This window comes from Pantherophis guttatus, chromosome 2 (assembly GCF_059756535.1).
Source record: "Pantherophis guttatus breed Tessera chromosome 2, ASM5975653v1, whole genome shotgun sequence".
Classification (NCBI taxonomy): Eukaryota; Metazoa; Chordata; class Lepidosauria; order Squamata; family Colubridae; genus Pantherophis; species Pantherophis guttatus.
In genome coordinates, this window is record NC_142064.1 from 108,508,513 (window position 1) to 108,524,917 (window position 16,405).

A 16,405-nucleotide genomic window follows, 5' to 3' on the forward strand; every position below is an offset into this window, starting at 1 on the left:
TTTGGTGGCATATATTTTTGTAGCAGCTTTTAAAGCTAGCTACGTAGCCAGCTACGTAGCTAGCTATTGATTTTGAACAAAAAAAATGTTATAATGGTCTTCAGCAGTGTTATAGTCAGAGAATAGAATTTGCCAATCAAGAGATGAGAAATCGATGTCTATGAGATCATAGTTGGCTTTTTGAAGTTGTAGTTGGGTATCCCATTATTATGGTGATTTTTGTAAGGGCGTATATTGAGACAAAAGTCAATCATGCTGTGGTCACTGTTGGAAAGGGGTTCTTTTATTTGTAGTCCATAAATTGAGTTCAAGCTCATGTGCAACTTGAATATTTTTTAGGTTTAGTGACTTTTTGTAGAAGATAGCTATTCTACCACCTCTGCAGCTTTCGCGATCAGACTGGTAAACGTGATATTCTCTTACTGTGATAATGGAGTCAGGGAGGGATGAGTTTAGCCATGTTTCACAGACAAATATAGTGTCAAATGTAGCAGTATTTAATAAGAGGAGGAGTTCGGACATTTTCTTTACGATGCTTCTTGCGTTTATTAGTTTGTATTTAAGATCAGTAGTGGTTGGTATTGAGGAAGTAAGGGGCGTGCATACCTAGTTTTGGATGAAGGATGGTTGGATGTTCTGGATGATGGATGGTTGGATGTTTTGGACGATGGAGGGTTGGATGTTTTGGATGATGGAGAGTTGAATGTTGGGTGATTGATTGTAGGTTTTACTTTTTATGCAGTCAGCATGGTAATCGATGTACAGGTTAGTTTCACCTTGGTCTTGGTGTCTTTTGAGTTCTGTGCAGAGCTCACGGGAGCGGATCCATTGTAATAAGGATAAATCAGGCCGTGATCGAAGTTTGCTGTGGTTGGAGTTGGATCTGGTAATTGAATTTATAGTATAAATGAACTTTCGTTTGCAAATAACTCTACAGAATTGTGGGGCCACTGAGCCATCTCTGTTCTTGTATTCTGGTTTCATCTCTGGAGGCTTCGATGATTTTGTCAGGGGAGATGGTTGGTGTATTATGGCTGCTAATGATGTTACACACCTTTGTGATATCAGGTTCATTTGTGTCATCTAATCCAAATAAGATAGTATTTTGACATTTTTGTTCTTGCTCAATGGTATCTTTGATGAGTATAGAGATGTTGGTTGGTTGGTTGACAGATATTTGTGGTTTTAGTTGTGGTTGAGGTAACGTTTGTTGAATTGAGACAGGATTTTGATCTGTTGAGTTTTCATTTTTCTGTGCTGTATTTTTTTTCCAAGATATCTAAAACGTGATTCTAAACATGCTAGTATATGTCAGGGGTGGGTTCCAAATTTTTTTTACTATCGGTTCTGTGGGCGTGACTTATTTGGTGGGCATGGCTTGGTGGTCATGTGACTGAGTGGGCATGGCCAACTCGAAGTCACTCACGGCAAGGTGGGGCGGCATCTTACTGTGAGTGACATCAAGTTGGCCACACCCACTCAGTCACATGACCGATGCTGCAGAGACAGAGCGATTTCCTATGTACCTTCCCCTGACCCTTGGGCTGACAAAATAATAGCCTGCCTAGCAGCCCAAACTGGAAAATGAAGGGGGGGAGATGCTTCATGTCTAGAAAAACAGCCTTTCTTTTAATCGCCTCATCAAACCACAAACTCCTCCGATCAGGGCTTCGGTCTCTGAGTAACGGGTCAGACGAAGAGTGGGGAAGTGACTAAAGGGGGAAAGAGGGACAAAGCCCCCTTAATGTGGATGCACGTAAAAAAAGGGTGGAATTTTGACAAACTTCTCCCTCAAGACCAGGAAGAGATTCATTTCCCTCTCACCCTCCCCACCAACATTTCCAAGAGCCTCCAACATTGCAGCAGCTGCTGCTCCTCGCCTCTCCTGTCCGGAAGTGGAACCAGGCACCGTTTCTTCCACCAAGTCATTGTTGGAGCATCAGAGATCTAAGGAAAAGTCTTCCAGCTCTTCACAATTAACTTTAAGAGAGGCGAGAAGCCAATGCAAAAGAAGCGGCAGTGGAGCCGACAGGGGTGTGTGTGTGTGTGTGTGTTTGTCCTTCTGCGGTCCTCTCCCGGGGGTCAGCCAGGGCTTTGCCGCCTCTTCTTTCCTTCAGAGGGGCTGCCTCCAAGTCCTTGCGAAGGGATAAACACACACACACACACACACACACACACACACACTCACACTCCCTGCCCTGTCACCTCCACTGCCGCTTCTTTTGCATTGGCTTCTCACCTCTCTTAAAGTTGATCGTGAAGAGCTGGAAGATGTTTCCTTAGATCTCCCCCAAGCCATTGTGCAACGTCAGAGATCTAAGGAAACGTCTTCCAGCTCTTCACAATCAACTTTAAGAGAGGCGAGAAACCAATGCAAAAGAAGCGGCAGTGGAGGTGACAGGGCAGTGTGTGTGTGTGTGTTTATCCCTTCACAAGGATTTGGAGGAAGCCCCTCTGAAGGAAAGAGGAGGCGGCGAAGCCCTGGCTGTCCCCCGGGAGAGGACTGCAGAAGGACAAACACACACACACACACACACAAACCCCTGTCGGCTCCGCTGCCGCTTCACGATCAACTTTAAGAGAGGCGAGAAGCCAACGCAAAAGAAGCGGCAGTGGAGGCAACAGGGCAGGGTGTGTGTGTGTGTGTGTGTGACAGAGAGAGAGAGAGAGACATCCAGCCACCCACCCCCAGCACCGCCGCTGCCACTGCCCCTCTCACCTCCAGCACAGTGGCTCCGTCTCCCTGAAGGGCTGCCCACCCACCCACTGGCCGGGCTGGAAAGCAGGCAAGCATGGTAGGGCCATGGGGAAGGGAGCTAGCTAGCTGAGTGGCCCCAACATGCTTGCCTACCTTCCCGGTGGCCCCGTTGCCAGGCCCGCTTGCTTACCTTCCTCCCCCACCACCGCTTCTTTTTTCGGCTGCTTACCTTCCACGGTGGCTGGTCCAGAATTGGGAAGGCAAGCTAATCCAAGTTTTTGGCAGCCCCCAGCCAGCTGCTGCTGCTGGAAAGTGACTGACTGAAAAGGCTTTTTTGCCAGCCACTTTCTCCGCAGGCTGCCAAAATGCATCTGCTGTTGTCACCATGTTCTTTGCGCATGCAAATTCCATTGGACTTGAAAGACAATAGGATGCCCATGTGCAAAGAACATGGCGGTGATGAACATGGCGACCGGGAAACCGGTTCAGGGGTGTGGCCAGCCAGCAACTACTACCGGTTCTCCGAATGATGAGAGATTTTTACTACCGGTTCTCGAGAACCGGTGCAAACCGGGAGCAACCCACCACCGGTATACGTGCTTCTAAACTTGTTTCAATGGAGTCTATGGTTGTTTGCTGTGTCTTTATAGTTGTTTCTATAGTATGGACCCTATCAGACATGGCAATTAAGTTATCTAATTTTGGCAAACAAGATGGACATAGATGGAGAAATGTAGAATATGCTTGTAGGAAATTGGCTACCTGTTTGTTTATTTTCAGGCAAATGTGGTGGGCATATTTGGTACATAAATGACATTTCTTGATTTCATCATATTCGTGTCAGCGTTGGAAACCATATTAGGCCAGTAGCTTCCATGCTGCCATCTTCTCATGTGTGGGAAAGTAGGAGGAGGGATTTAGTAGAGGGGTTGTTTGTAGACATAATAGCATTTTTCCTGTCAGTCAAGGTCAGGGCCATCCAGCATCTGGAGAAGGAGTACTCGGAGTGCTGAGTCGAGATGGGACAGACGTTGATTGGAGCATGTGATCGACTGAGGAGTGAAGGGATGGTTTTGGTGGTTTTGATTTACTGAGGGAAAACCCGGATCTCTCAGATTTGGGTTTTCCCAGATGTGCCAGTTTACCTATTCTAGTAAAGAGAAGTTTGGAAAATGCTTGCTTCTGCATCTTTACTCGCAGTTCCTGTCATGTCACCAGTATCCCTTCTGATATTAGCCACCTGAAACTCACTCCTTTTGTAATCAAAAGACTTGTTAAGAAATGATATTCCTTCCTCAAATCTCTGACTCTTCTGGGTATTTGTCTCAACACCACTACCTCTTTATCTTTATATTTCATTGCAGTGTTTCTGGTTATTTGTAGTATCTCTTTATCGCTTTCTTTGTAAATCTTACATGAACTTCTTGTTCTTGGTACTCTTGGTAACTTGTTTCTCATTGCATATCTTGTGTGCACTCTAAATACCTCGTCCATCTCATTTATTATCTTCTCCTTGAGTTATTCCAACACTTCTGTCAGCATCTCTGCCATTGCTTCCAGCAAGTTTTCCCCTTTCTCTTCCTCTATATTTTGAAAATATAGTAAAAATCAGTTTTGTCCATCTCGCGAGAAATAATTGTTCGTTCTTGGTTTTTATCCACTGATGTCAATTTTTCCTCTAATTCTTCCACTTTCTTTTCTGTTAACTTCGCCTTTTCCTCTACTTTTTGAATTCTTTCTTCATTTCTCCCAATCATCTCCTTCACTTCTTTTAAATTTTCTTTCAGATCATCATGCAGTGACTGTATCAGTTTTTTTAGATCCATCGTTTCTTATGTTTTCAATGTTTCTGTCGTAGAGGGGCTTGCTGCTGAATGTAGATGTGCTGTAAATTTCTTCATCTCTTATCGTTATATATCCCAAATTTGTAATCCACTTCTGGTTGATATTTGTAATTCAAATATCTAGTTCACCCCGATGGGTGAACTAGAAAAAAATGAAAAGAACAAAAGGAAAAATATACAAAATAAAAGTTGCAAAAATCCAATACACCCCCCAAGAGAAAAAAAAATTATCCCCAAATCCTGTCCATCCAAAAATAATAATAATAATAATAAAGAAAAAAAAGCCAAGAAAAAAAGTTATATAATAAAAAATAATAGGTAAAGCCAGAAACTAGAAAAGGGAAAATTATAAGCTTCTTCAGGCTCTTCTTGCCTTAATCCAAATTTTAAACAGTAAAAATTCTTCCATGTCTTATTCCCACATCAAATAGTACATCAGAAAGAACAACAACAAAAAACCACCGCCAAAAAAGGTAACCCAAACACCAATTCCAAAACAAAGTACTTCAAAAAGCTCAAAAAACAAAAACAAAACCCAACTATTAGAGAAATAAGAAAAACAAAAACTCAAAACATAAAAACAAATTCAGGACTCCAATCTCTTCCTTTCTTTCCAAAATGTGTTTCTCTCTTCAACATATGTTTTCTTATCTATACAGCCAGCATATTCAAGGTCAGCTTTAAATCTTATGATCACTTTTAAAGTCTTTTCTTTTTAGCCACTAGATGGCACTGCAGTATAACCAAACTATGCTCCCCCCCCCTTTCAATTCTTTAATCAGTTTCGGATCATTGTAATTCCATTTGTAATCCTTCTCTTCTTACTCAGAGTAATCAAACACTTTTCTAGCTCTTCTTAATTCCAAAACTGCACTTTTAAGTCAATTCCCCATCAGTTTAACAATTCATTTAGTTCATTCAAAAAAGAAGGAACATTTTTCCCTTCTCTCTTGGGCTTTCACTTTCTTCGCAGCTTCAATACCGGAAATGGAGAGCCAATACACAGCCTCTCTCCTTCCTCACTTTAGCCATTTATCCAGTCTATCTATAGAGCTGAGGTGGCGCAGTGGTTAGGGTGCAGTACTGCAACTACTTCAGCTGACTGCTAGTTCAGCAGATCAGCGGATCAAATCTCACCGGCTCAAGATTGACTCAGCCTTCCATCCTTCCGAGGTGGGTAAAATGAGGACCCAGATTGTTGGGGGCAATATGCTATTTAGTATACTGTCTTTGGTGTAAGGCGTCCAGAGTCCTTGGAGAGTGGGCGGCATAGAAATATGAATAAAAAAATAAATAAATAAATAAATAAATAAATAAATAAATAAATAAATAAAGTAAATCTTATATCTAGAAAATTAGATTCTCACCTAGATGATGCACTTTCTCTTAGTTTCTCTGCTCCGTTGCGACTGCCCCTGCTTCTTAGGAGCTCCTATGACGGCTTTCCTCAGCTGTTCAGTTCAAGAAGCTACCTCTGATCAACCTGGGAGTTTGCAGATTCCCTGAGTTGATCAGTCCATGCTTCTCTAGTTTGCTGTCCCTACTAGACAGCTTAGGTCAATTAAGACCCCCGATCAGCTGGGATATCAGCGGAGCCCCAAAAAAACCCACTGTCCCGCAGCGACGCTGGTTATGTCCAATCTTATTTTCAAAGACATTATGTAAGAAATGCATTATTATTGGTGTGGGAGAAGATCAGAGATAAATATTATTTGAAAATACCAACATGGTTATCAACAATGGAAGCGTTAATACATCCAAATATTATCAATATTAGAAATATTCTTAGATATAAAGATATATTAACAGATAAGGGGGAATTGAAGGGGAAACAAGAAATAGAAGAACAAGGGATTGAGTTGGATTGGTATACTCAAACTCAAATACGAACAAGATATGAAAAAGATGGTAAATTATATGGTTTTTATTTAGAAATGACAGAACTGGATAGGATACTCACGGGAACAGATGATAAAATAGCTTTAAAAATATACAATTACTTACTTAGTATTGATTTAAAAGAAGAACAAATAAAAGAAACAATTATAGTTTGGGCAAAAATTTTTGGATATTCAATTAAGCTACATTAATGGCAACAATTATGGGAAAGGAATTACAAATTAACAATGTCCACAGCATATAAAGAAAATCAATATAAAATGTTTTACAGATGGCACATGCCACCTGAAAAACTGGCAAAAATGTTTAAAGATAAATCAGCTAAATGCTGGAAATGTCATCAGATACCAGGATCATATTATAATATGTGGTGGACATGTCCAGAAGCAAAAAACTATTGGATTAAAGTTAAAACATGGTTGGAAGAAATTATACAACATATAGATTTAAAACCAGAACTGTTCCTATTGGGAATCTTACCAGAGAAATTTAGTAAAGAAAATATATATTTGATTACTCACATAATAACTGCAGCGAGGATAGTATTTGCACAAAGATGGAAAACAGAGAAAATCCCTACAGAGGGTGAAGTAATTAAGAACAGATTGGATTGCGCAGAAATGAATAGATTGACTTGGACAATCAAAGAAAGAGAGGAATCTGAATGCCTGCCTTGCTTCGCTTGCTGCAATCTCTGAAATCCATTGCATCAGTAAGCAACTTAATCTGCCTGCCTGCAATCAATCCAATCAGTGAGCAACTCAATCTGCCTGCCTGCCTGCCTTGTCCCTTCAATTGGGTAAGTAATTGTGGGTTTTTTTTTCCTTTGGGAGCTTTAAAAATAATAGTTAATTGGGGGTTTTTTTTAGGAGTTTTTTTTTTTAGACATAGCCATTTAAAGTTTGGGAAGTTTTAAATTTAGCTGCTTTTATCTAAAAATAAAAATAAAATAATAAAATAAAATATTTCTGCAGCTTTCTGAGATTTGGTGTGTTTCTGTAGTGTTTCACTCTAACTACACAAACACACACACTCTCACAAAGCTTTATGTGGCCTTTTGTGTGGAAAAAGTGTGAAAGTTGGTTTTGGGGCTTTTTGTGGCTATGTGAGGTTCCTGCTTGTTGCATTCAAGGCCAACAGTTGTGAAAATAGTTGAGTGCATGGCAAACATTAAAAATTAAAACCAAAATATTTTCTAGCATCATTGCACGGAATCTGAAAATATGTCTGATCATTGATGAAGCCTCAACAGTATCCTGCAAACCAGTTCTGTTAGTTTTCTTAAAAGTTGAGGACTCAGAGGACCCACCAACAATTTTTGTCGAACTTGTTGAATTGAAGAAACAAGATGCAGAGACAATATGTTCTGCAGTTTTTGAAAGTTTGCATAAGGTTGGATTTACCTGGGACTAACTACAAAAAAATTTAATAGAGTTCTGCTCTGATAGTGCCAGTGTTATGCTTGGGAGAAAATCTGGAGTGAGCACCAGAATAGCAAAAGAGTTTCCAAACATCATCATATGGCACTGCTTGAACCATCACCTCCAACTTGTTTTAGATGACACTATAAAGGAAATAAAGCAAGTAAATCATTTTAAAATTTTTATTGATAAGATATGCTCTATTTTCCAGCAGTCCAATAAAAATCGAATTGAACTTGATGAAATATCTGAAGAACTTGAAATTAACATCATAAGGATTGGTCGAGTTTTTGGGCCAAGATGGGCTGCCTGTAGTTTACGGGCAACCATAGCTGTGTGGCGTGCTTATCCTGTGCTACATCAATATTTTCATGGGAATGCAAAATACTCAGGTATGGCTGCCCGTCTGGAAAATAAACATTTCTTAAACGATTTGGCGTTGATGATAGACATTTTGGAGGAAATTTCACTTCTTTCAACTGCACTACAAGCACGCAATATGGACATAATAAAAGCTGAAAAACTGGAGAGAAGATCAATAAAGTCATTTGAACTGCTAACAAAGTGAAAGGGCCCATACGAAAGAAAAGTTGAAGGACTAATTACCTCAGAAACCTTCAGGAATGTAAACTTTATAGAAAACCATTGATTTATTGGTCTTCATCGAGAAAGACTTTTACAAAGTATCATCAAAAATTTTCAGAAATGACTGATGGACTGTGAGCATTTAAAAACTGGGAACCAACTGCAAGACATCACAAATAAACTACAGTTTCTACAGTTTTTGGTACCAGAGTACTGGGATTTTGAGGAAATAGTCGTTCCATGGGCAGCAGCTGAAGAACAACTCTGACATTTTCAACTACAACATTGACATTAACGACTATAGAGATTTTGTGGAGAATGTCTTACAAGATTCAAAGAGGTATGCAATTCCTAACAGTATCAAAAAAGCAAAAGATATTGTCAGAACAATTACAGTGAGTTCTGCAGAAGTGGAAAGGGGTTTTTCGAAAATGAACCTGATATGTTCAGAGAGCAGAAATTGCCTAGCTATTTCGAATCTAACCAATCTCATGACCATCAACGTTACTGGACTACCTCTTCCAAAATGGGACCCTATTCCTGCAGTGAAAAAATGGTTCAGAGAACACCATTGCTCAGCCAATGATCCGCGCATCAAGTGCAAGAAAAGTAGAAGTGATGAGACTGCCACTGAAATAGCTATGTGGAAACATCCCAAAGCTAAAGACGACTAACAGTTTTATGTAAGTATTTATGTACCTATTTTGTTTTTTAATTGTTTTGTGTACTTCTGTTATTTTTATTTACGTATTAAATGGTTAAATTTGTATATCATGTTATATCTCTTCGTAGGTCATTATTATCATTGGTGCAAGAAGCGACGTTGAAGACAACACTTTTATTGCTCTTATGTAAGTATTTGTGTACTTCTTATTGTTTTGTGTACTTCATTTATTATTCTTTTTGTAGGTAAACAAAGGGCAAAGTAGTGATGTCGACTTGGCCACGCCCACCTGACCACCAACCCACACCCACCAATTAAGCCACGCCCACAGAACTGGTAGCGAAAATGTTTAGATTTCATCCCTGGTATACTGGATTTAATTATTACTAATAGAGATGAAATAATTGAAGGGATGGAAGTTGCAGAACTTTGGGGGAGAGTGACCATGTCATACTAGAATTCAAAATCATTCAGGCACAAATAATAGAACTAGTATCTTAGACTTTAAGAGAGTTATCTTCAGAAAACCTAACCCTAACGCAAACTCCAAATAGCTTTGGAAGGATTCTATAGATAGCAATCCTAAAGGGGGAAATAAATCAAGATGCTTGGGAAACACTGAAAAATGAGATTATAAAAGTACAGTCTAGCAGAATGCCACAGAGAAAGAAAAACAAGGGACCCCAGACAAAACCAGCATGGTTGCATAAAGAACTCTCTCATAAACTGTGAGATAAAAAGGACAAGTATAAAAAATGGAAAGAGGGACACATAACCAAAACAGAACACTAGCAAATAGCTTGAACCTGCAAGGATGAAATCAGGAGACCCAAGGCTCAGAATGAACTAAGTAAAACCAGTGTATAATGCTCTAAAACATGTTTAAGAATAAAAAATATTTTATCAGAAGTCTGGCTTAATATTAAAAAAACTCTATATGATGTGCCTTTAACTATTTAAATGGATTAAGGACATGTGTTGGTGTCACAGATGTCTTACCTAGGGGTGTAAATGTGCATGTACTTTTATATTCAAAGTATCCCATGTTGTTCATTTATTGTTTCTGAATGATTTTCAGGTAATGCTGACTAGAAGCCCTCCGAGGTCCTTTTCAATTCTATTATGTGTATGAATTTAGTATTTCCCTTTAGTCCCCACTTTGACAGCTTCGTTCAAACCCCGTGTGCTCCCTGCTTTTCCTTGAAACGGTGGTCTAATTAGGACCATTCCTTTCTGCCTCCCTTCTTTCGAGGCTCGTAAATCCTTGTTCGCAGAAATTCAACAAGTCAAGAAAAACGCATCCTTCTAAACTGCATCTCCTGAACTCCTAACCACAACGAGGAGAGCAGCGGCAGCTTACACGCTTCTGCGCTGCCTGCAATCGAAATCAAGACCCGCCCAATACCAAAGATGATCGACCTCGAGCGCCAGCTCCCCATCACCATGGCAACTGCAAACCTCGCTAGTCAAGGGCTCAAGGAGAAGGCAAGTCATGTGCTCCGGAAGAACCGCCTTTTGGCGCCCCCTTTGGCAGGAAGTGGGTAAACGAGAAGACAAGGAGGGGGAAGCCTGAGCCAAGGAAATTAAATACTCGGCGGAGTGGTCGGTTTATATCGGAAAGCGGCTTTGACTTCGGGAAAGGCGATCTGCCGAGGGGGCGCGGTGGCAGCCCTTTGGGCCCCTCCCCTCCTTCCTGGGTTTCTTCGCTGCTGCCGCCGGATCCCGGCTCCGCCCCGCCCCCGTTGCTGGGAGGGCTGGTCTGGGTCGTTGGCGCGCCCCCTTCGGGGTAGACGCTAGGCCTAGCTGGAACCAGAGGTAAGGAAGTGGTGCCCGACCCAGGACCACACCTGCAAGTCACTTTTCCTCCTGCAGCCATTGCGGTTCCCGCCCCTCCTTTCGCCCCATGCAGTTTCGGACCATTTTTTGTTAGTGAGCTTCTTGTTCGTGGTCTGTTTTTCTCACCGGTCTCTTGATTGTTCACACAATGAGTAGTCGTATCCCAGGTCAATTGTTTACTCTGTCTTGTTCCGCTCGTGCCTGTTCCTTTGATAGCTGCACTTGAAACACGTGTTTCCCGCGTTAATATTTTACCTGCACAATCTCTGTAGGGCATTCTTGTAAACAATGCTTGCAGTACTTTTTGCAGAATGAAGGCTTCAGCACCCTACCTGGTCCTTCTCTGCCTGCCTGCCTATTCTTACCATCTATTAAAAATTATTTCTGGAACCTAGAGAAGAATTCTGCCGCTTTCTGGTTAACTGCCGAAAAGCGGCTGACCGACTTCTTTTGTAGAATAAGGCTCATTTGGATTCTTATTGATTAAAAGCATCAAAAGGCAAGGTAGTTAATTCCGGAGCTGGCTAACAAACTTCCAAAATCTACATTTATTTCACTCAGGAATTCAAGATTTTATTGGGGGTAGATAAATGGCAGACAAAAGGTATCAAGAAGTGAATCAGACTAAAAATAAAAATTAAAACATAACTTGCCTCTAGTATCTAGACATCCGATTTCGAACTAAGGATAAATTTTCTGACAGAAGAATCAGTGGAACAACTTGTCTTAAGAAGTTGTGGGTGCTTCATCACTGGAACTCCCTGCTTGAGCAGAGGGTTGGGCTAGAAGACTTCCAAGGTCCTTTCCAACTCTTATTCTGTTACCCATTCTTTCCTTAGGATTTGTCCTAATTAAAACAAATTCTAATTTTTTTCTCTTGGAGAAAGAAACATTAGCTCATTGAAAACTTAAACTGCAAATTGTGTCAGAACCAATTGACAAAGATATTCAACCTTTTAAGGAGAATGGAAATGCAAGCAGTTGAAGATTGATTCAGAAGGCATGGGGGAATCATGTTATTGCTTTCAAAAATTTCTTCCCCTGCTTCTAGCAACATAATTTCTGATATTAAAGAGGTCCAGTGCCTTTATTATAAGTTTCAGTAGAGAAAATACAATGAATACAGTTGCCTTAAAAGGTTCTCCAAAGTTATAGCCATTAGTGCCATTTGCTTGCAAGAATGACTTTTAATGTCTGCCAGAGTACATGGGCTAATTTTGCAATAGTTTTGAAATAGTTAACTTTACATTGACATGAGTAGAGAGCACGGTCCCTATAGTTGTTTAGGGTTATGCTTGAAAGTTTGCTCTTTTCCCCCAGGGTTAGGGTTTAGAATGTTCAGGTGTAGGGGGAAGAGAGAGAGACAAAAGAAAAAGTAGAATGCAAATATTTTTAAAACAAAAGCATTAAAGGGTGAACTAGTATTGTCACTGCATTGTGTATAAAGTCCTAGGAAAGAATATGCTAACATCACTTTATTGCTGAGTTGCAGTCTGAAATCCAGGGCAACATGTAGGCTCCCAAAACTCTAGTATGATTCCTAGAGATCTCCAAAGGTTGTTACTAAAAGATTTTAAAGTTAAATTAGCTAATTTTTAGAAGCTTAGTTTTTGTTCCCGGCTATCTGTTGCTTTTTTTGAGCTCAATTAGTACTCAGACTCTTGATACTGTACCTCCTTTTTCCCAGAAAAAGAATAGAATAGAATTCTTTATTGGCCAAGTGTGATTGGACACACACGGAATTTGTCTTGTGTGTCTTGCATACGCTGTCAGTGTACATAAAAGAAAAGATACATTCGTCAAGAATCATAAGGTACAACACTTAATGATAGTCATAGGGAACAAATAAGCAATCAAATCATATTAGAAAACAGTCAATATAAATCGTAAGGATACCAGCAACAAGAATTCTGCACTAATATGTTTGGCAGAGGCAAGTTGTATAAACTTTAAAATAATTTACTTTGGTTTGCTGATAATTTATAAGTTTGAAAACCCATTGTGATCAAGTTTCAATAGCACTGTAGCTGTATTTTGAACTAATTCAGGTTTTTGAATCATCTTTGAAGATAATCCCATTCAATGTTTTGCAGCAAATAACAAGAAAATATGAGTGTTGCCAGTTTATCTTTGGCCCAGAAATAGTTATAGCTGGTATCTCAACAATCAAAAACAGTCTGGTGATATCTTGCCAAATTAGCAAATTATTATAAAGCACTTCAGAACAGTCTTAAGTTGATAAATTTTTGCTTACTGGCTGAGCTCTGTTATTCTTTCTTCCTTTATTTATTAGATTTCTTTGCTGTCCATCTTGCTTTTAGGTGCCTTTGGGCAGCTTACAACATCAAGAGTAAAACCATGAAGAATAAATATTTCTAATAATGTAAAAATACATTATTATACATGCCCGCTGTGGGGCAATTTGCTGTGGGACAATTTAACAATTCTATTTACCGGTAATTATTTTAAATAAATAAAAATATTTTAATTTTTGCAATTCACATTTCATTCTGTCTCTCCCTTTTGCATACTTTCTTTAATGATTCTATTCCACTATTTCTTTGATATTAGTGTAACTCTTGTCTGGCAGCGAGTTGTCCTGCAGCGAGTTGGGTGGGCGAGTTGTCCCGCAGTGAATTGGCCATGGCAAATTAGCTGTGGCAAGTGAGTTGGCTGTGGTGAATTGTCATAGACCGTTCTCAAATAGTCTGGACCCATGCTATGCTAGGCTTTCAAGGAGATAACCAACACTTTGAATTGCACCCAGAATCCAACTGGCAGCCAGTCCAGCTTGCAGAACAGTGGTGTAACATAGGCCACTCTAGGGCTCCCCAGAATTGCCTGTGCAACTGCACTCTGCATCACTTAGTTTCCAAAGCTGTTCAAGAATAGCCCTTATTATATGATAAGAAGGTGAATAAGATTTTTAAAAGCCATATATTAAGGAATGCTTTATTGCGTGTCTGGAAAAAATATCAATACAAATTAAATGATAAGATACCTATATGGGCAGTACCCAGACATGCCATAGAGAACATAAGTGCAGAACAAAAACAAGATGTGATTACATATAAAGAGCTTCTTAATATGGAAAGAGGTACATTACAGTTAAAGTCTTTGAATGTATTAAAAGAAGAAAGGATAATTCAAACTTGGTTTCAGCATGGACAGCTACAAGCTAGATGGAAAGAGGATCAGAAAATTGGCATCATGCAAAATGAGGAAAACTTGGTAAAACAAATCCGAGATCAGAGCCAAATGCATATAAAAAGGTTGTATAACACATTGATAGAAATAGACTCAGAAACGGAGTTAGTTAAAGATTGTATGATAAAATGGGCACAAAATATTGAGGAGCCAATAATGATGGAAACGTGGGAGAAAATATGGGTTAGAAATGTAAAATTTACACAAGCCCAAAACTTGAGAGAAAATTTTTACAAAATGTTTTATAGATGGCATCTAGATCCTAAAAAGTTAGCTTGTATGTATCCAAGCTTGCAATCCAAGTGTTGGAGATTGTGAGTGTGATGATGCCACGTATTATCATATATGGTGGACAAGTAAAAAAAAGCATTTTGGATAAAAATATGGTGGATTATGCAACATATTCTTAAAAAGATAAAGTTTACTCCACAGCTGTTTTTAGGGTATAATTACAGATTGTATGGTTATGGAGACTAATTTGATTTTAAATTTAATAACCGCAGCAAGACTTTTGGTGGCCCAGTATTGGAAGAAGGAAGATTTTCCTACTATTGAAGAATGGACACTAAAAGTAATGAACTTAGCAGAGATGGCCAAAATTTCAGCGTATTTGAAGGACCATTCAAATGAAAGATATATTTTGGAATGGAGAAGATGGATTAACTATATTCAAAACAAATATGGGATTAAAAAGTTTCAAATATTTTATGAATGAATAAAGAGACTTTAGAAAGTATTTAAATTTAGTCATGTAAAAGGGGAGTTAAAAGTACAAGAGGGAGATAGGAGTCTATAGATAGTTAGCATATGTTAGTATATGATTGTTAAATGCTATACCCTGTATTTTGCTCTGGGAAGTCGGGGGGGGGGGTTGGGGAGGGAGGTGGGAGGTGGGATGGGAAAACATTTGTAAAATTCTTTAAAACTTTTTAATAAAAAAAAAAGAATAGTCCCATGAAGAGCGTGTTGCAGTAGTCCAAATGTAAGATGACCAGGGCTTGACTAACTGAATGCAGGGATTCCCAATCCAGGAAATGGCGCAATTGATATACAACATGAAGTTGTGCAAAGGCTCTCCTAGCCATGACTACCACCTGCTCTTTGAGCAAGAATTCTGACTCCCGGATAACCCGCAGCGCAACCCCATTCAGAACTAAAGATGTTAGAGTCCCAAATCTTGAAGCTCAATGCACCCAAAACCATTTTGTTTGCCTTGATTAAGTTGAAGCCTGTTGTCCCCCTCACATTCCCCTGGCACCATGAGAGGGTAGCTACATCACTTGGATCACCAGGGTTGGAGATATAAAATTGAGTATCATTAGCATCATTAGATACTTCATCCCCTGGTGGCGGATGATTTCATCCAGCAGCTTCATGTATATGTTAAAAAGGAGTACCAAACCCTGTGGCATGCCACAAAAGAACAGCCATGGACTGGATCTTTCACTCCCTATCAACACTGATTGGGACTGACCGTGGAGAAAGGAGCCAAATCAGTACAACACTGTGCTCCCCAGCCTCAAACCTCATAGGTGCCCAAAAGGATACGATGGTTGATGATATTGAAGGCCGCTGAGAGGTCAAGGAGAACAAAAATGATTGCAATACCCCCATCCCACGCTCACCAGAGATCATCAAGTGATACTGGGCCTGAAACCTGACTGGAAGAAGTCTACATAATCAGTTTCATCCAGGACCCTCTGAAGCTGCCAAGCAACAATGTTTTCTACCACTTTCCCTAGAAAGGGAAGATGGGAAACTGCCATTTCTCTCTTGTAGGGATTAGCTTTTGGTTTATGGACATTCATCTAGTCCAGGTGTGTCCAATATGTGGGCCATGTGCTGCATGAGGCCCTAGGTGGTGCAGTGGTTAGAGTGCAGTACTGCAGCTACTTCAGCTGACTGCTAGTTCAGCAGATCAGCGGATCAAATCTCACCGGCTCAAGGTTGACTCAGCCTTCCATCCTTCCGAGGTGGGTAAAATGAGGACCCAGATTGTTGGGAGCAATATGCTATTTAGTATACTGTCTTTGGTGTAAGCCGCCCAGAGTCCTCAGAGAGTAGGCGGCATAGAAATATTATTATTATTATTATTATTATTATTATTATTATTATTATTATTATTATTATTATTAGGCAACTAATAATGAGGTGTCACAAGTTATAATAAAAAATATTTAAAAAATAAAGGAAAATTAGAATTCTTTATTGACTAAGTGTGATTAGACATGCAAGGAATTTGTCTCCGGTG

At 39.7% G+C, this 16,405-nt stretch overlaps 1 protein-coding gene and 2 pseudogenes across 2 annotated transcripts in view; 2 read left to right on the forward strand and 1 right to left on the reverse strand.

Annotated features, from left to right (window-relative positions):
• Nucleotides 1-606: 606 nt before the first annotated feature.
• Nucleotides 607-3,069, reverse strand: LOC148115248 (uncharacterized; annotated as a pseudogene).
• A 79-nt stretch (nt 3,070-3,148) lies between these two features.
• Nucleotides 3,149-9,121, forward strand: LOC148115249 (E3 SUMO-protein ligase KIAA1586 pseudogene; annotated as a pseudogene).
• Nucleotides 9,122-10,548: 1,427 nt separating this feature from the next.
• The window catches only part of PHC1 (polyhomeotic homolog 1), a 192,864-nt gene continuing 187,007 nt past the window's right edge, over nt 10,549-16,405 (forward strand). The window contains exons 1-2 of one of the 2 annotated variants that reach the window (XM_087888448.1): nt 10,566-10,926; nt 13,269-13,403. The gene's annotated coding sequence lies outside the window, so the exon portion shown is untranslated. Of the gene's footprint in view, nt 10,927-13,268; nt 13,404-16,405 lie in introns of both variants that reach the window. The other variant, XM_034404423.2, reaches the window with a different exon arrangement.